The following is a 25,296-nucleotide window of genomic DNA, read 5'->3' on the forward strand; positions in this document are numbered from 1 at the left end:
ATTTTCCGCTCCACCTAGTTAGGATTTTCCCTTGAAGAGGTCATGTCTGCTCTCATGGCATATCAGTTTTATGCCATGGTCTCCTCTTTGGCAGGAGGGCGCCCGCACCCCCCCGTCTCCTCTTTGGCAGGTGGGCGCCCGCTCCCCCCCAGTCTCCTCTTTGGCAGGTGGGCGCCCGCTCCCCCCCAGTCTCCTCTTTGGCAGGTGGGCGCCCGCACCCCCCGTCTCCTCTTTGGCAGGTGGGCGCCCGCTCCCCCCCAGTCTCCTCTTTGGCAGGTGGGCGCCCGCACCCCCCGTCTTCTCTTTGGCAGGTGGGCGCCCGCTCCCCCCCAGTCTCCTCTTTGGCAGGTGGGCGCCCGCTCCCCCCGTCTCCTCTTTGGCAGGAGGGTGCCCGCACCCCCTGTCTCCAAACTCCTTGCTTGATTAACAGTTTGGATTAGCAGCAGCGTTGCCTCCGCTAGCCATACATAGGCACAACCTTGATGGAAGCACATATGCTTGTATATTTACAAAACTAATTTAGGGCCGTCACTTTAAGGATAGGTCAATATGGAATTACTGTAGGTAACAGTACCCACGGGTGAACGTCCCTGGGGTGCAGATTTAAAGCCTGTTCCCACAAGTATTTCTGCAGCTTACTTTACCCTGCCATATTTTGCAACGTTATCCAGAGCGGTAAAGCTGCACTTATATTCGCTGGTCACTTTCTGTTGCAGATATTATTGTCAGAGTGTACATAAGCATTTTTAAAGGGCATCTGTCTGGAAACCAATGCCCCCCAAACCAAGTGATCATGTGTGTCCTTGAAATGCAAATCCACATACACCATTATATCTTGCTATGGTTTTGACCGAGCACTTCCTGAGCCTCCGCTTCCCCAAGTTGTTTCTCTTTAGCTTGATTAATGTCTCATTTATTTGCCTGATGCCTGACATCACACAGACAGTGGCCATCAATCCAGCTAAGGAAGGTGGTGCTAGGCAGGGAAACAACCACTGGACTGGAGGCACAGGCTTTGAAAGTGCTCTGTCACACCCAGAGCACTGAACACCTCATAGCGTTTTCATTAATATGCATGTTTACTTAGAAGTTATAAAGGTGTCCGCCCCTCGAAAAAAACAACAACAAAAAAAAACAAAACACAACCGCTTGCCCACATATGCGTTTGTTGTTTTTTTGGTTTTTTTTTGGGGGGGGGGGGCGTTGATCTTACTGGCAGATTCCCTTTAAGATCCCAAGTACAATGCTAGAACTGTAAAACACAGTATTTTTTTCCTGTCCAGATATCTTTATGCTATGTGGAAAATAAGCAGCATGCCCGTCCCTGTTTCAGAATAGAATGCAGATTTTACCCTTTTTATGTAGTGAAGTAGAATCCAACACGTTGGTAGGTTGCTAATCGGCAGCAAAGTTACAGTGGATTTTTCAATCTCATGTTGTCATACCCCTCACATGGTTTTCAGGTTTCTGAAAGCTTCTGTCCCCCAGCTCCAGTTTTATTTTGGGGGGGGGGGGGGGGGGTTGCTTTACTCACCCTCCCCAGGTCCAGCATTGAGTGGTAATTTTTAGCAGCGCTGACGTCACGTCGACAGCACTGTGACCAATAACGGAGATCAGCGCCTCTGCCTGAGTAGACAGCACAAAATGTCGAGCTCACTGACTGCCGTGCTATCGGCATTGCATGCAATGACAGACATCATGGACCTAAGGAGGGTGAGTAAGCCTCAGTTTGTTTGTTTTTTTAAATACCTGTAGACAGGGGGTTTCCGAAAACGGAAAACCCCTGTAATGTTCTCTACATTTCTGCAGAGGCGCGCTGTTTAGCTCAACAAAAACTTCAACATGTTTTTTTATTTACTTCCATGACGCATGGCCTGTATAACTAACCTTTTCAGCTGGCTCCAGCCTCGAATCCAGAGTAAATCCTGATCTATAAAATCCTGCGTTACATCAGCAGATATCAATTCTGAAAGGTTATAAAAAGGTTACGATCTCCCTGGCAGACATGTAGCAGTACAGAAGAGTAGTCGGCCTCCTGTCATAGACATTGGAGAGAAGAAGTCAGTGGTCTAAGGCAGCTCTGGGGTCGTGCAGAGGAAACGCCATAGAATTATATACAATTCCTGGTGACAATTCCTGGCGGCCTATTCAGCACATAGGGAAGGGGCAATAATCGTAATGAAATATGCACAAGGTAAAATTATACTAATTAATAAGAGGTACAGACATGTTAAAGCGGATTTCCATTTCTCGTAAACTATTGTGCACCGTGCAGTTCAGCGGGGAAAAAAAGCGGTGCCTTACTTACCTTTGGTTAGCGCATCACTGAGCTCAGTAACTAGTGCCATCTGTACAGGCGTGAAGTCAGTGCTGCAGACAAACTTTAAGGATCGGGGCAGAGGCATAGCACTAAACTCAGGGAGGAGGCTTTTTAACACTGAACTGCACAGAGAAGCTGAATCCAACAAGGTATCACTTAGATTAGTGATGCAGCCCTTCTCACACATTTTTTTAGATTTAGCAACGAAGCAGAGCTGAGGAAGCTACTCCTGCCCCCACCAGGCTCTGTATACACAATGTTTACAGACAGTGAGCTGCTTATCACAAGAGGGGACGTGTTGGAGCAAGGCAACCAGCTAGTCATAGCAATAATAAGCTACTGGTACTAAAACAATCATTGTAAGCAAGCAAAACTTTTTAGCTTAATAAGAAAGGCATCTGTCACAACTCATCTGTTGGGTGATTCGGGACCAGGGGCTCCTTCCCTGTCCCCATCACTAGGGGGCATCCTAGCTCGCCCTATTCCCAAAACTACTTCTGAAGGTGAAGATGCCGGGGCTGCCACCCTTGCTTTATCTCCTGAATCAGTCCTCTGTGTGTTCTCCCCCCCCCAGGGAAGAGGGGAGCTACTGGGCACTGCAGTACACCAACCCAACAAACAAGGCTACACAAACAAGGGGGTAACTGAAAGTACCAAGCATACAAATATTCACTCACATATAACAGAGGAATACACCGGGGAGTGGAGGATGGGGAGAAAAGTAAAAGGAGGGAAAGGAATAGCCACACTTAAAAACCACGCAACAGTCACAGACAACTCCTCCAAAACTCCTTCTCATATGAACACCTCTCATCCTAAGCCATGCAGCAAAGGCTAGCTCTGACATGGGTTTGAATCAGGACCCAGATTATAAAGGGGATGGGAGTGGCTAACTGAGTTCAGCTGAGAGCTCAGAATTTTCCCATATGGCCAATTAACCTCTATTCTGCCAAAAGAAATAAACACCATTAAAAAGAAGCTTCCTGCTGACTGCAATTTATTGATTTTAGCGAGACTGGGCAACTACCTTACGACCATAGTACATCCCATCCTGACAGTGTTGGGGGAGAGAATGATGGCACATGTTGAATTACACCAACTATCCTTTTGTTTCAGGAGATAAATCAGAAGACATGTCAGATATAGACTTGCTTCACTCTCCCCATAGAAAACACATGTATGCTATGAGTCGGGAGTGCATCTGTATGGGGAGTTGGGAGTGAAAGTTGTTGGCCGAAAGTGCGCTGGGCTGGCTGCCATCTAGGGTTTATGTGGGCTTGGTATGGTAACCATTAAAGGAGTCCAATTCAGGAGAGTGTGTCAGTGCTGTTTATTCTTAATGTGTTTCGAAGTATTCTTACTTCTTCAGGAGAACCACTGTGGTTCTCCTGAAGACGAAAGAATACTTAGAAACGCATTGCGAATAAACTACCCTGACGCTTTTCCTGGTCCCCTAGCCTTTTTTGGTCTATGGGCACTTTGCTAATTTATGGTGCTTAGCAATACGGTAATTAACCAAGACTTAATTCCTGAAAAAGAAACTCATTACCACAGCTCTATAGCAACTATTACAAACATGGCAATTTAATCCAGACATTGGCCAGTTTTATTGAGCACCAGTTTTCCTCCCGGGTCCCGCGTATTGTGGCTATAAACATTTATTCAAGTGGCTCGAGCTAAAACAATAGGTTTTCCTCTGGAAATCACTCCATAAGAATTCAGCGAACAGCTGTGAACGTTATCAAAGAATTGCCTCACGCAATATCCGTCTCCATGGAGAAAAGCGAGCCTTTGTGGCGGTACACAGCAAAGTGACATCGGGTAGCAGAACAAAAACAGCACAAACTTCTAGATGTTCAGTTCTATAATCTATCTATGAAATGGACTGGAGCTTATTAGAGAGATCTGAATGCAGCCTCCTATACAGGCAGCACGTACAGGCCATATTATGGCTTGGCTCAAACGAGAAATCAAGCAGAGCTCCTACATGGGTAAATGGTACTTTATGAGAAGAAATTTCAGATTTCTCATAAATCCCCCCAAAATCAATAAAAATAAATAATGGAGCCATGTTCCAATATATGCTGTCGTACAGATCTCATCTCCCCTATATTTCCACCATTTACCACATAGTAGAGCGCCATATGGCGCCACACGGATTCACTGCGTCTCCATAGTACACAGCTACAGGGAACTCTGTGTGCCTCAGCGCCGCCTCCCTCACATGGCCAAGAACGCACACAACTAATATGTTTCCATTCTGTAAAGCAATAGACACCTGTCGTTGTGCCAGAAAATGCTTTTACTTTATCCATTGGAAATACAAGATGAACATTACAAAGTCGGCTTCTCCCACACGTTCCCGTTACAAGGCCAAGTTCACACTAGGCCGTTATTCCGTGTTCCCACCAGATGTTAACATGAGAGCATTTTTAACCTCTTCCCGCTAGGCGACGTACGATTACAGAACTGGCACTTTACGTTCAGCATGTTGGCACAGCAGCGATGCCCACACAATCCAAGCCATCGAAATGCCAAGATACTGGAATTGATCAAAAGTTAAATGTAGTAAATGAAAATGACAGATGGCAATAATTAAAAAAGAAAAATAAAAAGAAACTAGTAAATGCTTATTTTTAATCTACTATATAATTGTCTAAGGGTCACTTCCGTCTTTCTGTCTTGTCCTTCTGTCTTTCTTTCTGTCACGGAAATCCTAAATCGCTGATTGGGCGTGGCCGTTTTGCCGCAACCAATCAGCGCCGGGCACAGTCCGGCGGCAAAATGGCCACTCCCTACTCCCCTGCAGTCAGTGCCCGGCGCCCGATCCATACTCCCCCTCCGGTCAGCGCTCACACAGGGTTAATGGCAGCGTTAACGGACCGCGTTATGCCGCGGTGTAACGCACTCCGTTAAAGCTATTAACCCTGTGTGACCAACTTTTTACTATAGATGCTGCCTATGCAGCATCAATAGTAAAAAGATCTAATGTTAGAAATAATAAAAAATATCATTATATACTCACCTTCCGTGGGCCCCCGGATCCAGCCGAGGCCTTTCCCACTCCTCGCATTGCTCCGGTGACAGATCCATGCATTGCGGTCTCACGAGGAGACGATGACGTAGCGGTCTCGCGAGACTGCTACGTCATCATCTCGCGAGACCGCAATGCACTCTTGGGACCGGAGCGTTGCAAGGAGCATCGGTAAACGCCTCGGCTGGATCCAGGTGGCCGACGGAGTGTGAGTATATCACTATTTTTTATTTTAATTCTTTTTTAACAGGGATATGGTGCCCACATTGCTATATAAAACGTGGGCTGTGTTAGATACTATGTGGCTGTGCTATATACTAAGGGGCTGTAAACTACATACATATTCTAGAATACCCTATGCGTTAGAATTGGGCCACCATAGAGAGTGAGTGAGTGAGTGAGTGAGTGAGTGAGTGAGTGAGTGAGTGAGTGAGTGAGTGAGTGAGTGAGTGAGTGAGTGAGTGAGTGAGTGAGTGAGTGAGTGAGTGTGTATATATATTTTTATACACACACTGTATATAATTTTTTTATTTTTATAGCAAAGAAAAATAAAATTAAAAAAAAATAAACTTTTGGTAGCCTTATATCTTGATGCTCTCACATCACATCTCTTAAATCAGAGGCATAAGTCGCAAATATTCTATGAAGTGTATGCACAACAAAAGCCATTTTGGAATATGTTGGCTACTTCTTCGCAATATAAATAAAAAAAGGCATGCCATGTGCTACATTTTCCTTTTTCCTGCACAAAATAGGCGAACACGTCGACTACCAAAATTACGGTAAATGGAAATGCATCATTCAATTCTCACCAGAAAACAGGCAGAGTTGTGCAAAAATTCTAACAGTTTTGGAGTTTTTAACCCAGCTCTATTATTTTTCAAAAAGGCGGAAGGGGATGTGCCTTAGTGTGGCCCCATAAATTCATTGTAATTTACACCAGAAAGTGGCTTAGATTATAGCAGAACTGTACTCCAGGCCATGGTTGGGCAAAAGGGGCGTGAGCGTCTTCAAGAATTTGGTGTATCTTCTGCCAGTGGATTTTTCCATTAAGACCAGCGTAACGTAAAGACCCTCCAGACTTGATCAGTTCCTCCCTATGTTATTTGTAGAATAAAATGATACCAGAGACTACGAGACCCCAATACGCAGAAGAAAAACCCTAAAATCTCATAGACATTCTATATAAATCATGAAATTTGGGTCACACCATTAACAATAATTAAGTTAGACTATGACATCACTCACATGGCAGAAATACTGTGCAAGTCTCATATTAGAGAGACGCAGGGACTATGTGCTGCCATATGCTGTTTCTCTAGGTGCCTCATAAATGACGTCTAAAGGAGCACGGCAAAAAACTTCTGCATGCCTCCATTGGAATCGAAGGCACAGAGGTACAGCAGAGGGCTCATGCCTTTCCATGGCTATTACAGCTGTGCATAAAATGGTGATTTTATGCAACTACATGACACCGACGTTACTCAACCAGGGAACAGAAAATTTTTTTATTTTTTTATTTTTTTTTAGGTTGGATAAAAGTCCATTTAAAAGCAGATATCTACTTAATTTTATTAATGGTTAAAATAGCAAAGAAAGGAACTAGGAATTAGAGACCGTCGGGGGACCCAGGAAAGGTCAAAATGGGGAGGATTGGGGAGGAAGGCAACACTGAGGATTTTTTTCATACCATTCTAGAAAGAAAATAAAAAACGGCTTGTCCACTTTGTTTTAAAGTTGAGTGCTCTTTAAATAATCTTGACTTGTGATTGCCACAAACCTTGAACAGTAAGGAAAATCTGACAACGTAAACTTGGACATGTGTTCAGTAAGCTCCACAGAAGCAGCTTGTAGCAGAGAAGACCACACACTGGTATCTGCTTCCAAAACAGCGGATCATCAAAACCTTCTGCTTATCTCTACATCCATAAACAGAAGACTCGCACAGACCAACCTGAATCAACAATCTGGAGCGGTTAAAGAAACAGCCTCCTAGACAGCGAAGAAACAATCAGAAACAAGAAAAAGTCACGGGACTATCGGTTGTGAGAACATGTGCCGATCAATGATGCGGCAATCAAGAGGCTCACGAGCAGCACTCAGCCAAACTATCATATAACATTAGTATCCTTTATGAAAAGCAGCGATATCCAGTACCAATGGCTTTACGCCGTGAAACTAGACTAACGCATACAACAATTATATTAACGAGAGATCTCTCGCAGACATGGGGCTACCAAAACTACCATCAGTATTGTATTAAGAAAATATATTAGTTTTCAATAGTGAACCATTGTTAGTTTGTTCAGCGCTAGAAAAACGCAGGACAATTTCACACGAGCGTAAAAAATTAAGGTCATAAAATAAATCCAGGCTGGACTGCAGGTCTCAATCTGAACCAACAAAATAAGGACCAAAGATGGTATTAGTTCACCTCACAGACCCTCAGGCAAACAGGGACTAATACATACATATAGTTCTGGTCAAAAGTTTGCACACACCTGTTCATGCAAAATGATTCTCCTTGTTCTTATTGGAATGTGCACATTGTGGAATCAGTCTGATGGCGGAAAGTTCCACGACTGTACACATGGAAACGAGGAGTAAAGAAACATGTGTGAAAAAAAAGAATGAGTGTTGAACCTTACATTCTCCAAGTACCTGCTTTTACTGAGGACAACTTTACACCCCAATTGCATTCTCTACAGCAGCTTCATCAGGCCGTCACCTGGAATGGCTTCCAGGGAACAGTTATGCTTTGCCAAGAGTACATTTGTGGAATCACCGGCCTTCAGAAAGTCTTTGCTGGTTGGTACCAAGTGTGTTTTGCAGAGGCAGTGTTGGTGCACAGCTCCAAACAGTGCTGAGCCAAATTCCACAACTGTTCTAAGCCAGAATATCGCAAGTATCACTCAAGTATGTACAGAGAAACAATAGTCAGCATGACAAACCTGGCTCTCATGAGGACCACCCAAGAAGGGAAGACCAAAAATTACCTTTGTTGCAGAGGATAAGCTCGTCAAAGTTACCAGTCTCAGAAAAAGCACCTCAGAAAACAGCTCCCATACACGATGCACGGACACCAAGCAACTGACTGCTCAACGTCAACTGTCCATAAGACTAGTCGTCACAAACCTTTCTTGTCAAAATGCTGCAGAGATGCCTCTGCTGACAACAGCAAACTAGAAGAGGACACTTGTTTGGGTCAAGTAACACAAGGACTGAACATTAAATTAGTGGAAATCTATACTGTGGTCTGAGGAGCTAAATTTGAGGTTTTTGGTACCAACCACCATGTCTGTGTGCGAAGCAGAAAAGGGGAGTGGTTGGTTTCTACACGTGTGGTGCCCACCACGAAGCCTTGTGGAAGAGGTGTGATATGTGGGGGTGCTTTGCCCGTAACTGTTGGCGATTTATTCCAAACTCAAGTCACACTTGCCCATCATGGATACCACAGCACTCAGCAATGACATGCCATCCCATCTGGTTGTACAATGCTTCAAAACACCTCCGGGCCATGTAAGGGTTATCTGGCAAAAAAGGAGAAGGATGGAGGACTGTGTCAGATACACAGCCGTAACCCAATTGAGATGGTTTGGGATGACTTGGATCATAGAGTGAAGACAAAGCAGCCAACAAGTGCTAATCACCTCTGGGAACGCCTTCAAGACTGTTGGAAGCCATTCCAGGGGACAGCCTGATGAAACTACTAGTGAGAATGGCAAGGGGGTGCAACGTTGTCAGAAGAAGAGAGATACTTTAAGAGATTTAAGATTTAAACACACATTGTGGTTTGTTTCACACGTTTCTTTACTTCTGCTTTCCATATGTGTGCTTTTGTGGTTTTATTGTCTTCAGTCTGGATCTACAATGTGCATGTTCCTATAAGAACAAGAAAACTATTGCATGAACAGTCTGTTCAAAGTCTGACGGCTACTGTACATACATTCATATTCTACCATTGGAAGATAGTCGGGAGGCCCAGTTTGACATATCATCGTGTTCAGCCAACTTTTATTTAATGTTTATAGGAAACTTTAGTTTCTGAGAACTCACCTGTAAAACGTAGGAATGTCATCAGTGACATCGCTGTATGATTTTAACTTTGCGATGCCAAGATCAGTAGTAAAAAAAGAAGCGGAGGGAATTTGATGGTGTGCCAATAAAGCCCATTTGTTCTCAGGGCTGATGTATCTTATCACTCTGAAGACTGAAGCTACTAGCCAAGTACTAGACATGTTGGACAGGCAAAAAAGATCGTTTAGGCCACTTTCTATTGATCATTGGTGGTTTTTGGTAAAAGAGCGAGTTTGACAATGGGCAGCCTATGGCTGATATCTGTTGAAAACTTGATCTGCTAGGAGATTGTTTCAGTAATTGTCAGGTTCTGCTGTTCAAAAGTCATTTAAAGGCAAATCTCAGATCCATTAAAGGACGCCCAGAACACGAAACAGATTGTGAATGATCAGTTATGTTGTCCCAACCATCGTCTTAGCTCATAGCGACCTTCATAGCTCAGGTTCTCCAGAAGACAGTGATCTGAAATCTCTAATGCAGTGCTCCCCAACTCCAGTCCTCAAGAGCTCCCAACAGTTCATGTTTTCAAGATTTCCTTAGTATGTGCCAGAAGGTTATCACCTGGGCAATACTAAGGAAATCCCGAAAACATGATCTGTTGGTGGCTCGTGAGGACTCGAGTTGTGGAGCACTGCACTAGTGTATGGTCAATGACTTGGCTGATGCTGACAACTGGTCACTTCATACAGGTTTTGTAGCTTCTTTTTCTCAATAGATGAACCCAGGACATTGCGGAAAGGTAAATCAGAGGTGAAAATGTTCCTTTTCCACAAGAAACTTAACACACAGGATGATTTGATTTTTGTGTTGATTTTTCCAGCTACATGTAGATGCCTACAGCTAAATGGGCATCAAGTCCTACACATCCCAACTTGGCTTAAAGAGGTAATCGGGAGATGACGTGACACCTACAGAACCATGTGAGCGACATGGATCTCATGAATAGGACATGTGCACAATAACTTTTGGCACCTACGGCAGCGTATTCATTGCCCATTGCTTGGCACCACCATGTTACGATTTTGTCCAGTAACTTCTGACAAGGCTTCTGTATGTGCCAAGTACGGGAGACCGTAGGATGATGGAGATATTTTTGGAAGCGGTGAGCACAGGAGACTGCGGATGTGAGCAGCATAAGAATACACAATCATGGTACGATCGAAAAGAGAATCTGAACGGCACATCCAGATGTGGCAGAACTAAACGTCTGGTCCTGAAGTCGCCTAATTTGTGACTTGACAGCAGGTAGTGAGACAAAGCAGAAGAAGCGTTTGAGCAGTTTCCGCACTTCATCTGTACACCACAGTGATCACATAGCGACCGTCACGACTTACTGACGACTCCACGGCTCACAACCAGGAGCTAATCAGGTCTTCATTCCCGCGGGTTGTATAACGGCACAATTAACACTGAACGCCTCCACTGTCTCAGCTTGGAAGTTAAATGTTAGGTGTATAAAATGCTGTGACACGAACGCTGAGTTGTGGAGACCCAGAGATGACATCGGACCCGTCACCAGCGTTACCTGCTCCGAAATATTTCGGTACAGGTTTTGCAAAAACCATCCACTGTGGAAACTTAGGCTATGTTCACATATTGCGTTTATGTTGCGTTTTTTCCCTGCAGGTAAAACCATGCTGATACAGTTTAGTTCCTGTTGTTCCTGAGTTTTCTGGACCCAAAATAAAGCAGCAAAGCCTGATACCTGCGTTTTTGCACTTAATTTCTATGGGTGAAAAAACACAGAAAGAAGGGACATGCTGCAGTTTACAAAAACACAGAAGTTTTACAATTCAGTCAGGAAGAAAAAACACAAAAAAAAAAACAAGTGTGTGAGATGTCTGAAATCTCACAGCTTTTGAGGGTACTGTAAAGCATGACTTAATTTGCATTAAAAAAAAAAACAGCAAAAAAGCAACGTGTGAACATAGCCTTACACTGGTCACCTAGGATGGCTACACTGCACATGTTCCCAGGCGGACGCCTTGCAGATTACTGCAGAACCTACACAGATTGTACCAAGTTTTAACCACCAAAAAAAAAAAAAAAAAAAAGAAGAAATCCATGCAGAAAATAACGGGTGGATATTGTGGGGCATGTCCCGTGCAGCAAATAAGCCACGTCTTATGCATATAAAGGCAGCTAACGATAAAACAAGGCCGTTCTCCCACTGGCTGGGAATGAAATTACTCCACTTGGACCTAGGGAGGGGGAGTAAAGCACAGATATTTTTTTTTAAACAAACTGCAGCCTGGAGACAGGAGGGTTTCCAAAACGGATAGAAGGGCACGTTATAAACAGCCATGTCTTCCGCCAGTGTGCCCGCCATGTTCTTTTAAATGACAGCACATTAACCCAATAATAAACAGAAATGAGTTTTCAAACAGACCAAGGGTCCACGAGAGTAAATTATCAGAGCACGTGCTAGTCTTCTCCGACTTACGGGCCAGACTGGCTCATGGCAATCACTGGCGGCCCCTGTACTCGTAGTGGGACCCCGCAGTCCAGCACATCGGCCGAGTACTGCGCTGTACCCCCATGCAAGTGATCGATCACCTATTAATGAGCCCTGGACAATAAAAAGTCACCAAATCAGCACATAACCGGCCCTTGTATTGTGTGTGCGCCATGGATGGCACGGCCTGTGGAATCAGACAAACATGAACAACCCCTTTAATGACGACGTGTCACCAGCGCCCACTTTTTTACTTTATTCCCATGTATATCATATGGTTCCAGAGATGTTTTGTTTTTTTATTTTTTGCTTATTTTATTGTCCATGAGGGGGTGGGGCTTATAAGGTAATTATGCAGAGCAGCCTAAAGCCACGCCCCCAGAGACTAATTTGTGACAAGCCCTCTTGGAAAAGTCGCAAAGATGAGCACTAAATGAAAAGTCCTCACTAAATGAAAAGTGCCCAAATCTCTGGAACTAAGGCAGATTGTATAAAAGAACCGGAATACTCAGGGGGCAGTGGGAATAAAATAAGAGCAGTGGTCACTTCAGACCTGATGAAGGGTCCTCTATGTGACCCCTTGTGCCGAGGTGTCCGGCAAATGACAGATGACACCAGGGGGGGGCAGCAGTGGCACACGCCCCAGAGATGACACCAGGGGGGCAGCGGTGGCACACGCCCCAGAGATGACACCAGGGGGCAGCAGTGGCACACGCCCCAGAGATGACACCAGGGGGCAGCAGTGGCACACGCCCCAGAGATGACACCAGGGGGCAGCAGTGGCACACGCCCCAGAGATGATACCGGGGAGGGCAGCAGTGGCACATGCCCCAGAGATGACACCGGGGAGGGCAGTGCTGGCACATGCCCCAGAGATGACACCGGGGGGGGGGGGGTAGCAGCGGTGGCACATGCCCCAGAGATGATACCGGGGAGGGCAGTGCTGGCACACGCCCCAGAGATGATACCGGGGAGGGCAGTGCTGGCACACGCCCCAGAGATGACACCGGGGAGGGCAGTGCTGGCACATGCCCCAGAGATGACACCGGGGAGGGCAGTGCTGGCACATGCCCCAGAGATGACACCGGGGAGGGCAGTGCTGGCACACGCCCCAGAGATGACACCGGGGAGGGCAGTGCTGGCACATGCCCCAGAGATGACACCGGGGAGGGCAGTGCTGGCACATGCCCCAGAGATGACACCGGGGAGGGCAGTGCTGGCACATGCCCCAGAGATGACACCGGGGAGGGCAGTGCTGGCACATGCCCCAGAGATGATACCGGGGAGGGCAGTGCTGGCACATGCCCCAGAGATGACACCAGGGAGGGCAGTGCTGGCACATGCCCCAGAGATGACACCGGGGAGGGCAGTGCTGGCACATGCCCCAGAGATGACACCGGGGAGGGCAGTGCTGGCATTGGGCTTGATCTCCACATTATCCGGATGCCGGTGGAGTTCTGCTTTCCCCCCAAACTTTGTAATGAAGTCTTGTCACCGCTCCCCACAGTCAGTGCTGCTGTCACATGTACGGGCGCCATCCTGTCACTGCTGCATTGTGCCATCCACTGCTCCGGAAAATTGTCACATGCCAACACATGGCACATGCCCTCAGACGACACACATAAAGCCTGTGCACACAATGCAGTCAGAGGCAATTCTGCTACTTGTAGTGCTCAGCCAGGTAACAGCCGAGCTGCAATGCTCCACAGCCCCAGCAGACATGCCGCCCCTACACAGGTGTATCCCGCCGGTACCTGGACGGTGCCTCCCGGCCGCGGCACGGGCTCCTCTCACCGGGATCTCCGCTCTCCACTGGCTCCCCCGCCTCTCCAGCTCCCCTGCCAGCTGTGATCACGTGGTGCGGATTCAGGTCCACGCCCCCTCCCCATGTGCAGGATGTGTATGTGCAGCCTGAGGGAGGCGTGGCAGCCTGCTGGGCACTCGTCCAATGAGATAGCGAGGGGTGTGGTCAGGAATGTAGCACTCACTGCTGGCGGAGAGGTCGAGGGCGGTGCTGGGGCTGTAACCCTGCGCTCTCCCGGGAGTCAGCCTCTGGGAAGGGTTAAACTTGTGTCTTCTGCGTAAATAGTGCGTACATATAGTGGAGGGTGCGGCGCCTCTGTACTGGGGCCAACACCGCTGCTGGCTGTCACTGAATGGAAACTACTGGTGCTTTCAGCCTTTACTATCCTGTGTCTGCAGGTGGTCGGGGCTTTGTTGTGCGGCTAGTTCTGCCCTTGTGCTCCGGTGCCGTCTCCGTGTGACTGGCAGCCTCTGCCTACGGCTGTTGAGCGCTGCTTATAGAGATGAGCGGACCCCTGGATGTTCAGGTTCGCTGTGTTCGCTGAAAACAGGAAAAAGTTCCGTTTGGGTCCGAAGATGACCTCGAACTTGACCCCGGACCCAATAGAAGTTAATGGAGACCCGAACTTCGGTGCTTTAACCCCTTAATGACCCCAATATGTAGTAAAACAGCGGCCACTAAGGGGCCTTATTCCCTCATCGCTGTTTTAAAACGGCAATTGGGAATAAAGATATGGCGCCCCCCAGGGTCAGAAAATCTCCGGGGTCTCAGCTACTGGGGGTTGCTGAGACCCTGGAGAACATGATCAGGGCTGGATTTTCCTGTTCTCGATCATGTGATCAGGATTATTCAGTGAAAAATAAATATAAAACTGTGCCGCTGTTAAAATCATTTCTCTCTCTTCTGATATGACATATATTTCAGAGGAGAGAGAAATGGGTCCCCCCAGCCTCCCCTGTACCTAAGCCATCCCCCAGTCCCATCTGCTCCGTCCCCCCAGCCTCCCCTGTACCTAAGCCATCCCCCAGTCCCATCTGCTCCGTCCCCCCAGCCTCCCCTGTACCTAAGCCATCCCCCAGTCCCACCTGCTCCGTCCCCCCAGCCTCCCCTGTACCTAAGCCATCCCCCAGTCCCATCTGCTCCGTACCCCCAGCCTCCCCTGTACCTAAGCCATCCCCCAGTCCCACCTGCTCCGTCCCCCCAGCCTCCCCTGTACCTAAGCCATCCCCCAGTCCCATCTGCTCCGTACCCCCAGCCTCCCCTGTACCTAAGCCATCCCCCAGTCCCATCTGCTCCGTACCCCCAGCCTCCCCTGTACCTAAGCCATCCCCCAGTCCCACCTGCTCCGTCCCCCCAGCCTCCCCTGTACCTAAGCCATCCCCCAGTCCCACCTGCTCCGTACCCCCAGCCTCCCCTGTACCTAAGCCATCCCCCAGTCCCATCTGCTCCGTCCCCCCAGCCTCCCCTGTACCTAAGCCATCCCCCAGTCCCATCTGCTCCGTACCCCCAGCCTCCCCTGTACCTAAGCCATCCCCCAGTCCCACCTGCTCCGTCCCCCCAGCCTCCCCTGTACCTAAGCCATCCCCCAGTCCCACCTGCTCCGTCCCCCCAGCCTCCCCTGTACCTAAGCCATCCCCCAGTCCCATCTGCTCCGTACCCCCAGCCTCCCCTGTACCTAAGCCATCCCCCAGTCCCACCTGCTCCGTCCCCCCAGCCTCCCCTGTACCTAAGCCATCCCCCAGTCCCATCTGCTCCGTACCCCCAGCCTCCCCTGTACCTAAGCCATCCCCCAGTCCCACCTGCTCCGTCCCCCCAGCCTCCCCTGTACCTAAGCCATCCCCCAGTCCCACCTGCTCCGTCCCCCCAGCCTCCCCTGTACCTAAGCCATCCCCCAGTCCCATCTGCTCCGTACCCCCAGCCTCCCCTGTACCTAAGCCATCCCCCAGTCCCACCTGCTCCGTCCCCCCAGCCTCCCCTGTACCTAAGCCATCCCCCAGTCCCACCTGCTCCGTCCCCCCAGCCTCCCCTGTACCTAAGCCATCCCCCAGTCCCACCTGCTCCGTCCCCCCAGCCTCCCCTGTACCTAAGCCATCCCCCAGTCCCACCTGCTCCGTCCCCCCAGCCTCCCCTGTACCTAAGCCATCCCCCAGTCCCACCTGCTCCGTCCCCCCAGCCTCCCCTGTACCTAAGCCATCCCCCAGTCCCACCTGCTCCGTCCCCCCAGCCTCCCCTGTACCTAAGCCATCCCCCAGTCCCACCTGCTCCGTCCCCCCAGCCTCCCCTGTACCTAAGCCATCCCCCAGTCCCACCTGCTCCGTCCCCCCAGCCTCCCCTGTACCTAAGCCATCCCCCAGTCCCACCTGCTCCGTCCCCCCAGCCTCCCCTGTACCTAAGCCATCCCCCAGTCCCACCTGCTCCGTCCCCCCAGCCTCCCCTGTACCTAAGCCATCCCCCAGTCCCACCTGCTCCGTCCCCCCAGCCTCCCCTGTACCTAAGCCATCCCCCAGTCCCACCTGCTCCGTCCCCCCAGCCTCCCCTGTACCTAAGCCATCCCCCAGTCCCACCTGCTCCGTCCCCCCAGCCTCCCCTGTACCTAAGCCATCCCCCAGTCCCACCTGCTCCATCCCCCCAGCCTCCCCTGTACCTAAGCCATCCCCCAGTCCCACCTGCTCCGTACCCCGGCCTTCCAGTTCACCTACCTGGAAAACAAAGGCGCCGGGCACATGTGCAGAGCACCCGCCGAGATCTGCCGGCCGGTACCAACAACAATAGGGAATTTTTCCTATTGGTTCCTTTTGATCACTGTGATAGACCCCATCACAGTGATCAAAAGAAAACAAAATCGTTAAACAAATCCCCGTTTGTCACCCCCTTAGTTATTATAAAAGTTTTTTTTACAAAAATTTTTTATCATTCTTTGCAGTTAGGGTTGGCGTTAGAGCTAGGGTTGGGATTACAGTTGTGTTAGGGTTAGGTTTGTGTTAGTGTTGGGGTTATGGTTCTGTTAGGGTTGTGTTATGGTTGTGTTAGTGTTGGGGTTAGCGTTGTGTTAGGGTTGGGGCTAGGATTGTGTTCGGGTTAAGGTTAGGTTTGTGTTAGTGTTTGGGTTATGGTTGTGTTACGGTTATTGTTGTGTTACGGCTGAGGTTAGGGTTGTATTATGGTTGGGGTTAGGGTTGTGTTAGGGTTATGGTTGCGTTAGGGCTGAGGTTAGGATTGGGGTTAGGGTTATGTTAGTGTTGAGGTTAGGGTTGTGTTAGTGTTGGGGTTATGATTTTGTTAGGGTTGTGTTAGGGTTATGGTTGCATTAGGGCTGAGGTTAAGTTTGTGTTGGGGTTAGGGTTGTGTTGGGGTTAGGGTTATGGTTGCATTAGAGCTGAGGTTAGGGTTGTGTTAGTGTTGGGATTATGGTTTTGTTAGGGTTATGGTTGAGTTAGGGCTGAGGTTAGGATTAGGGTTAGGGATGTGTTAGTGTTGGGGTTGTGTTAGTGTTGGGGTTATGGTTTTGTTAGAGTTGTGTTAGGGCTGGGGTTAGGGTTGTGTTTGGGCTGAGGGTGGGGTTAGGGTTGTGTTAGTGTTGGGGTTAGGGTTGGGGCTGGGGTTTTGTTAGGGCTAGGGTTGTGTTAGTGTTGGGGTTATGGTTTTGTTAGGTTTGTGTTAGGGTTATGGTTGTGTTAGGGCTGAGGTTAGGGTTGGGTGTTGTGTATCCACTTTTTGGGCTCCCCTGGTGGTTGCTGGTGGTACTGGTGACTTGTTTGCACTTTGCTGCTTCTGTTCACCTGCTTCCATCAGTGTTTGGGAGTTTCCTATTTAGCCTTGCTCTCCAGTCATTTCCTTGCCGGTCATCATTGTAACCAGAGCCTTCGGTTGCATGTTCCTGCTACTAGTCTGCTGATCAGCTAAGTGGACTTTGTCCTTTTGTTTTGTACCTTTTGTCCAGTTTGCAGTTTTTGTATTTCTCTGTAGCTGGAAGCTCTTGCGGGTTGAAATTGCCACTCCTGTGTCATGAGTTGACACAGGAGTCTTAAAGTAATTTCAGGATGGTTTTTTGAAAGGGTTTTCAGTTGACCGTGAAGTCCTCTTTTGTATCCTTCTGCTATCTAGTAAGTGGACCTCTCTTTGCTAAATCTACTTTCATACTGTGTATGTCTTTTCCTCTTAATTCACCGTTATTACATGTGGGGGGCTGCTATCATCTTTTGGGGTATTTCCCTAGAGGTAAGCCAGGTCTGTTTCTTCCTCTACCAGGCGTAGTTAGTCCTCCGGCTGGCGCGTGGCATTTAGGAAGCCGTAGGTATGCTCCCTGGCTACTGTTAGTTGTGTGGTAGATTTAGCTCACGGTCAACTCGAGTTTCCATCACCCGAGAGCTCGTTCTTTATTTATATGTTTCCTACGTTCCCTTGCCATTGGGAACCATGACAGTATGACCGGCCAGTGTTAAACTTATTGGCAGAAGAAAGGAGAGAAAAAAGAAGTCTGTAAATTTTTTTTTTTTTTTTCGTTTCCCCTATGCTTGCTCCATAGTTGGATCAGTTGTATTTCAGCTCTAATTACTGCCTTTGCCTTTCTCTCCTTATAATCCTTGAATGGCTCTGAGCTCACCTGTTTAAAGATGGATCCTCAGAGTTTGGCTGCAGGTTTAAATAATCTTGCTACGAAGGTTCAAAATTTACAAGATTTTGTTATGCATACTCCTATTTCTGAACCTAAAATCCCTACACCAGAGGTGTTTTCCGGAGATAGATCTCGGTTTCTGAATTTCAAATATAATTGTAAATTATTCCTTTCTCTCAGACCTCACTCCTCAGGAGATCCTGTCCAGCAGGTTAAGATTGTAATTTCTTTGCTGCGAGGTGACCCTCAAAATTGGGCATTTTCATTGGCACCAGGGGATCCTGCGTTGCTCAATGTGGATGCGTTTTTCCTGGCTTTAGGGTTGCTTTATGAGGAACCTAATTTGGAGATTCAGGCTGAAAAAGCTTTGATAGCCCTATTTCAAGGGCAAGATGAAGCTGAGATATACTGCCAAAAATTTCGTAAATGGTCTGTGCTTACTCAGTGGAATGAGTGCGCCTTAGCGGCAAATTTCAGAGAGGGCCTTTCTGATGCCGTTAAAGATGTTATGGTCGGGTTCCCTGCGCCTACAGGTCTGAATGAGTCCATGACAATGGCAATTCAGATTGATCGGCGCTTGCGGGAGCGCAAACCCGTGCACCATTTGGCGGTATCTTCTGAAGAGACACCAGAGAAAATGCAATGTGACAGAATTATGTCCAGAAGCGAGCGGCAGAATTATAGGCGTAAAAATGGGTTATGCTTCTATTGTGGTGATTCTGCTCATGTTATATCGGCATGCTCTAAACGTACTAGGAAGGTTGACAAGTCTATTTCAATTGGCACTTTACAGTCCAAATTTATTTTGTCTGTAACCTTGATTTGTTCATTATCAGTTATTACCGTGGATGCCTATGTGGACTCTGGCGCCGCTCTGAGTCTTATGGACTGGTCCTTTGCCAGGCGCTGTGGGTTTGATTTAGAGCCTCTGGAAGTCCCTATACCTCTGAACGGTATTGATTCTACACCTTTGGCTTGTAATAAACCACAGTTCTGGACGCAAGTGACTATGCGTATGACTCCAGACCATCAGGAGGTGATTCGCTTCCTTGTGTTGTACAATTTACATGATGTTTTGGTGCTTGGATTACCATGGTTACAGTCTCATAACCCAGTCCTTGACTGGAAAGCTATGTCTGTGGTAAGCTGGGGATGTCGGGGGGCTCATGGGGACACTCCTTTGGTGTCCATTTCGTCATCTATTCCATCTGAGATTCCGGCATTTTTGTCTGATTATCGTGATATTTTTGAAGAGCCTAAAATTGGTTCACTCCCTCCTCACAGGGATTGTGATTGCGCCATAGATCTGATTCCTGGCAGTAAATTTCCAAAGGGTCGTTTGTTTAACCTATCTGTACCTGAACATGCTGCTATGCGCGAGTATATTAAGGAGTCCCTGGAAAAGGGACATATTCGTCCTTCTTCATCACCTTTAGGAGCCGTTTTTTTCTTTGTCTCTAAAAAGGATGGCTCTCTGAGGCCTTGTATCGATTATCGACTCCTGAATAAAATTACAGTCAAATATCAGTATCCGTTGCCTTTGCTGACTGATTTGTTTGCTCGCATAAGGGGGGCTAAGTGGTTCTCTAAGATTGATCTTCGTGGGGCGTATAATTTGGTGCGAATTAAGCAGGGGGATGAGTGGAAAACCGCATTTAATACGCCTGAGGGCCATTTTGAGTATTTGGTAATGCCTTTTGGCCTTTCTAATGCACCTTCTGTCTTTCAGTCCTTAATGCATGATATTTTCCGTGAATATTTGGATAAATTTATGATTGTGTACTTGGATGATATTTTGATTTTTTCTGATGACTGGGAGTCTCATGTTCAGCAGGTCAGGAGGGTTTTTCAGGTTTTGCGGGAGAATTCTTTGTGTGTAAAGGGTTCAAAGTGTGTTTTTGGGGTTCAAAAAATTTCCTTTTTGGGGTACATTTTTTCCCCTTCTTCTATTGAGATGGACCCTGTCAAGGTTCGGGCTATTTACGACTGGACGCAGCCTACTTCTCTGAAGAGTCTTCAGAAATTCTTGGGCTTTGCTAATTTTTATCGTCGATTTATAGCTGGTTTTTCTGGCGTTGCTAAACCTCTGACGGATTTGACTAAAAAGGGTGCTGATGTTGCCAATTGGTCCCCTGCTGCTGTGGAGGCCTTTCGGGAGCTTAAGCGCCGCTTTTTGTCTGCCCCTGTGTTGCGCCAGCCTGATGTTTCTCTTCCCTTTCAGGTTGAGGTCGATGCTTCCGAGATCGGAGCGGGGGCGGTTTTGTCGCAGAGAAGTTCCGACTGCTCAGTGATGAGACCTTGTGCGTTCTTTTCGCGAAAATTTTCGGCCGCCGAGCGAAACTATGATGTTGGTAATCGGGAGCTTTTGGCCATGAAGTGGGCATTTGAGGAGTGGCGTCATTGGCTTGAGGGTGCCAGACATCAGGTGGTAGTTTTGACTGATCACAAGAATTTAATTTATTTGGAGTCTGCCAGGCGCCTGAATCCTAGACAGGCACGTTGGTCGTTGTTCTTTTCCCGGTTTAATTTTGTGGTCTCGTACTTACCGGGTTCTAGGAATGTGAAGGCAGATGCTCTTTCTAGGAGTTTTGAGCCTGACTCTCCTGGGAATTCTGAACCTGCTGGTGTCCTTAAGGATGGGGTGGTTTTGTCTGCTGTCTCTCCAGATCTGCGACGTGCTTTGCAAGAATTTCAGGCGGAGAGACCTGATCGTTGTCCGTCTGGTAGACTGTTTGTTCCTGACGATTGGACCACTAGAGTCATCTCGGAAGTTCATTCTTCTACTCTGGCAGGTCATCCGGGAATTTTTGGCACCAGAGATTTGGTGGCTAGATCCTTCTGGTGGCCGTCCCTGTCTCGAGATGTGCGCGTTTTTGTGCAGTCTTGCGATGTGTGTGCTCGGGCCAAGCCTTGTTGTTCTAGGGCTAGTGGGTTGTTGTTGCCCTTGCCTATTCCTAAGAGGCCTTGGACGCACATCTCTATGGACTTTATCTCGGATCTCCCTGTTTCTCAGAAGATGTCTGTCATCTGGGTGGTGTGTGACCGTTTTTCTAAAATGGTTCATTTGGTGCCATTGCCTAAGTTGCCTTCCTCATCTGAGTTGGTCCCTCTGTTTTTTCAAAATGTGGTTCGCTTGCATGGTATTCCGGAGAACATCGTTTCTGACAGGGGTACCCAGTTCGTGTCTAGATTTTGGCGGGCAGTCTGTGCCAGGTTGGGCATTGATTTGTCCTTTTCGTCTGCATTCCATCCTCAGACCAATGGCCAGACGGAGCGAACTAATCAAACTTTGGAGACTTATTTGAGGTGTTTTGTGTCTGCGGATCAGGATGATTGGGTTGCCTTTCTGCCGTTGGCGGAGTTTGCTCTTAATAATCGGGCTAGTTCTGCCACTTTGGTTTCTCCTTTCTTTTGCAATTCAGGGTTTCATCCGCGGTTTTCATCTGGTCAGGTTGAATCTTCGGATTGTCCTGGAGTGGATGCGGTGGTGGATCGGTTGCATCGGATTTGGGGACAAGTGGTGGATAATTTGGAATTGTCCCAGGAGAGGACTCAGCAGTTTGCTAACCGTCGTCGTCGTGTTGGTCCCCACCTTCGTGTTGGGGACTTGGTGTGGTTGTCTTCCCGTTTTGTCCCTATGAGGGTTTCTTCTCCCAAATTTAAGCCTCGGTTCATCGGTCCTTATAGGATTTTGGAGATTCTTAACCCTGTTTCCTTTCGTTTGGACCTCCCGGCATCTTTCGCTATCCATAATGTGTTCCATCGGTCGTTCTTGCGGAGATATGAGGTACCGGTGGTTCCTTCTACTGAACCTCCTGCTCCTGTGCTGGTGGAGGGTGAATTGGAGTACGTCGTAGAGAAGATCTTGGACTCCCGTATTTCCAGACGGAGACTTCAATATCTGGTTAAATGGAAAGGCTATGGTCAGGAAGATAATTCTTGGGTAACTGCCTCTGATGTTCATGCCTCGGATTTGGTTCGTGCCTTTCATAGGGCTCATCCAGATCGCCCTGGCGGTTCTTGTGAGGGTTCGGTGCCCCCTCCTTAAGGGGAGGGTACTGTTGTGTATCCGCTTTTTGGGCTCCCCTGGTGGTTGCTGGTGGTACTGGTGACTTGTTTGCACTTTGCTGCTTCTGTTCACCTGCTTCCATCAGTGTTTGGGAGTTTCCTATTTAGCCTTGCTCTCCAGTCATTTCCTTGCCGGTCATCATTGTAACCAGAGCCTTCGGTTGCATGTTCCTGCTACTAGTCTGCTGATCAGCTAAGTGGACTTTGTCCTTTTGTTTTGTACCTTTTGTCCAGTTTGCAGTTTTTGTATTTCTCTGTAGCTGGAAGCTCTTGCGGGCTGAAATTGCCACTCCTGTGTCATGAGTTGACACAGGAGTCTTAAAGTAATTTCAGGATGGTTTTTTGAAAGGGTTTTCAGTTGACCGTGAAGTCCTCTTTTGTATCCTTCTGCTATCTAGTAAGTGGACCTCTCTTTGCTAAATCTACTTTCATACTGTGTATGTCTTTTCCTCTTAATTCACCGTTATTACATGTGGGGGGCTGCTATCATCTTTTGGGGTATTTCCCTAGAGGTAAGCCAGGTCTGTTTCTTCCTCTACCAGGCGTAGTTAGTCCTCCGGCTGGCGCGTGGCATTTAGGAAGCCGTAGGGATGCTCCCTGGCTACTGTTAGTTGTGTGGTAGATTTAGCTCACGGTCAACTCGAGTTTCCATCACCCGAGAGCTCGTTCGTTATTTATATGTTTCCTACGTTCCCTTGCCATTGGGAACCATGACAGTTGGGGCTAGGGTTGCGTTAGGGTTGGGGTTAGTGCTGTGTTAGGGTTGGGGTTAGGATTGTGTTATGGTTGCGTTAGGGTTGGAGCTACAGTTGTCTTAGGGTTGGGGTTAGGGTTGGATTTAGGGTTGGGGTTAGTGTTGTGTTAGGGTTGGGGTTAGGGTAGGGTTTGGGTTAGAACTGTGGGTTTTTTCATCAGTAAAAAGAAAAATTATGACGATATGACTGCTAGTGTTGAGCGCAAAAGCTCGCTACTCAAGTTTGCATTTGGTGCTTGGGTATGCACCGAGTATCGCTGATCCCCTCATTTTTTGGGGGTATCTAACAGCCGCAAAGCATGCGGGGCAGGAACTTGAGCATGTCACTCGAGCACCCACGATACTTGGTGCACACCCGAGCGTCCGATGCAAACTGGAATACTGACAACACTAATGACGACATATTCAATATGTTATCAAAAATGTTATCAAATTCTGTGTCGTATCTGTGGGTTCAAAATCCTCACTATACCCCTGGATAAAATCCTTGAGGGGTCTAATTTCCAAAATGGTGTCACTTGTGGGGGGTTTCCACTGTTTAGGTACATCAAGGGCTCTCCAAACCCGACTTGGCATCCGCTAATGATTCCATCAAATTTTACATTGAAAAGTCAAACGGTGCTCCCTCCCTTCTGAGCCCTGCCATGGGCCCAAATAGTAGATTTCCCCTACATATGGGGTATCGACGTATTTAGGAGAAATTGCACAACAGATTTTGGGGTCCATTTTCTCTTGTTACCCTTGTGAAAATAAAAAAGTTTGTGTCTAAAGTAATTTTTTTATGAAAAAAGTTAAATGTTAATTTTTTCCTTCCACATTGCTTCAGCTCGTGTGAAGCACCTGAAGGGTTAATAAACTTCCTGAATGTGTTTCTGAGTACCTTGAGGGGTGCAGTTTTTTAGAATGTTGTCAATTTGGGGCATTTTCTGTCATATAGACCCCTCAGAGGAAATTCAATTGTGAAGTGGTCCCTAAAAAAAAAAAGGTTTTGTAAATTTTGTTGTAAAAATGAGAAATCGCTGGTCAACTTTTAACCCTTATAACGCCCTAACAAAAAAAAAAAAATGTTTCAAAAATTGTGCTTATGTAAAGTTGACATGTGGGAATTGTTATTAACTATTTTGTGTGACACCACTCTGATTTATGGGCAAAAAAATGAAAAGTTTTAAAATTGCCAAATTTTCCAGTTCTTTGACAAATTTCCATCTTTTCATAAATAAACACAAGTCATATCGAATAAATTTTACCACTATCATGAAGTACAATATGTCTCGAAAAAACAGTCTCAGAATCAGTGGGATCTGGTGAAGCGTTCCAGAGTTATTATCATATAAAGTGATAGTGGTCAGAATTGTACCATTTAGCTTTTCAAAATGCTCAGTCACTAAGGGGTTAAAATGGCTGTAAAATGGTCATAGTCAGGGCTAGGGGGCTGCGAAAGGAAGCTAAATGGGGGTAAGAGCAGGACAAATGCCCTGCAAACACATGTGGATACGGAGGTGATTTAAAATAACATAAGAAAAAATCATCTTGATCCAGGAGGTGGAGGTCCAAGTGGAGGAGCTAGACGTGGTGGTGCTGGTTGGAAGAGGCAGAGGGGGAAGTGTCCAACACTGGTTTTGTGTTGTTTTATTTGTTTTTGTGTTAAGGAACAGACTTAAAAGAAGAATAAAAAAATAACAGTGTGGAACCAGGAGGCGAAGGTCCAAGTGGAGGAAGAGGTGGAGGAGGCTTGTGGAAGTGGAGGTAGCCAACACTGGTTTTGTGTTTTTTGTTTGTGTTTTTTTTTGGCGGGGTGGGGTGGGGGTTTCTGAAAACATGCAGTATAGTAAACTGCCGGCCACTGTCTCTCCTTATACATGGTCGTGTAATTCCCTGCACTTTTTTTTGGGTTGAAAACAATAAGGAGAGCTTCAAATAGGGGATGTGGTCGTGTTGCTGCTGGTGGTTGCATAGCTGCTGCAGGGAGAGAGAGGACATGGTCGATCTGTGCCTGCGCTCACTACTGAGCATGTGCGTAAAGTGCAGCACAGGTTCATCTCCACTAAAAGTCAAGATCCTTAGATCAATGTTTTTTGGAAAAAGTATGTACGTGGTGAATTTAAGTGAATGGTGGTGAATCCACCTGAGGAAGGTGGCAGTCCGCTGCTGAAACGCGTAGTGGTTTAA

The 25,296-nt window shown here is 47.4% G+C and overlaps 1 protein-coding gene across 4 annotated transcripts in view; it reads right to left on the reverse strand.

Annotated features, from left to right (window-relative positions):
- Nucleotides 1-13,762, reverse strand: part of PPP2R3A (protein phosphatase 2 regulatory subunit B''alpha) — a 208,838-nt gene extending 195,076 nt beyond the window's left edge. For 2 of the 4 annotated variants that reach the window (XM_077291312.1, XM_077291311.1), the window contains exon 1: nucleotides 13,641-13,757. The gene's annotated coding sequence lies outside the window, so the exon portion shown is untranslated. Of the gene's footprint in view, nucleotides 1-13,640 lie in introns of all 4 variants that reach the window. The other 2 variants (XM_077291315.1, XM_077291313.1) reach the window with 2 other exon arrangements.
- Between the last annotated feature and the right edge of the window lie 11,534 nt (nucleotides 13,763-25,296).

This window comes from Ranitomeya variabilis, chromosome 2, assembly GCF_051348905.1.
Source record: "Ranitomeya variabilis isolate aRanVar5 chromosome 2, aRanVar5.hap1, whole genome shotgun sequence".
NCBI classification, from domain to species: Eukaryota; Metazoa; Chordata; class Amphibia; order Anura; family Dendrobatidae; genus Ranitomeya; species Ranitomeya variabilis.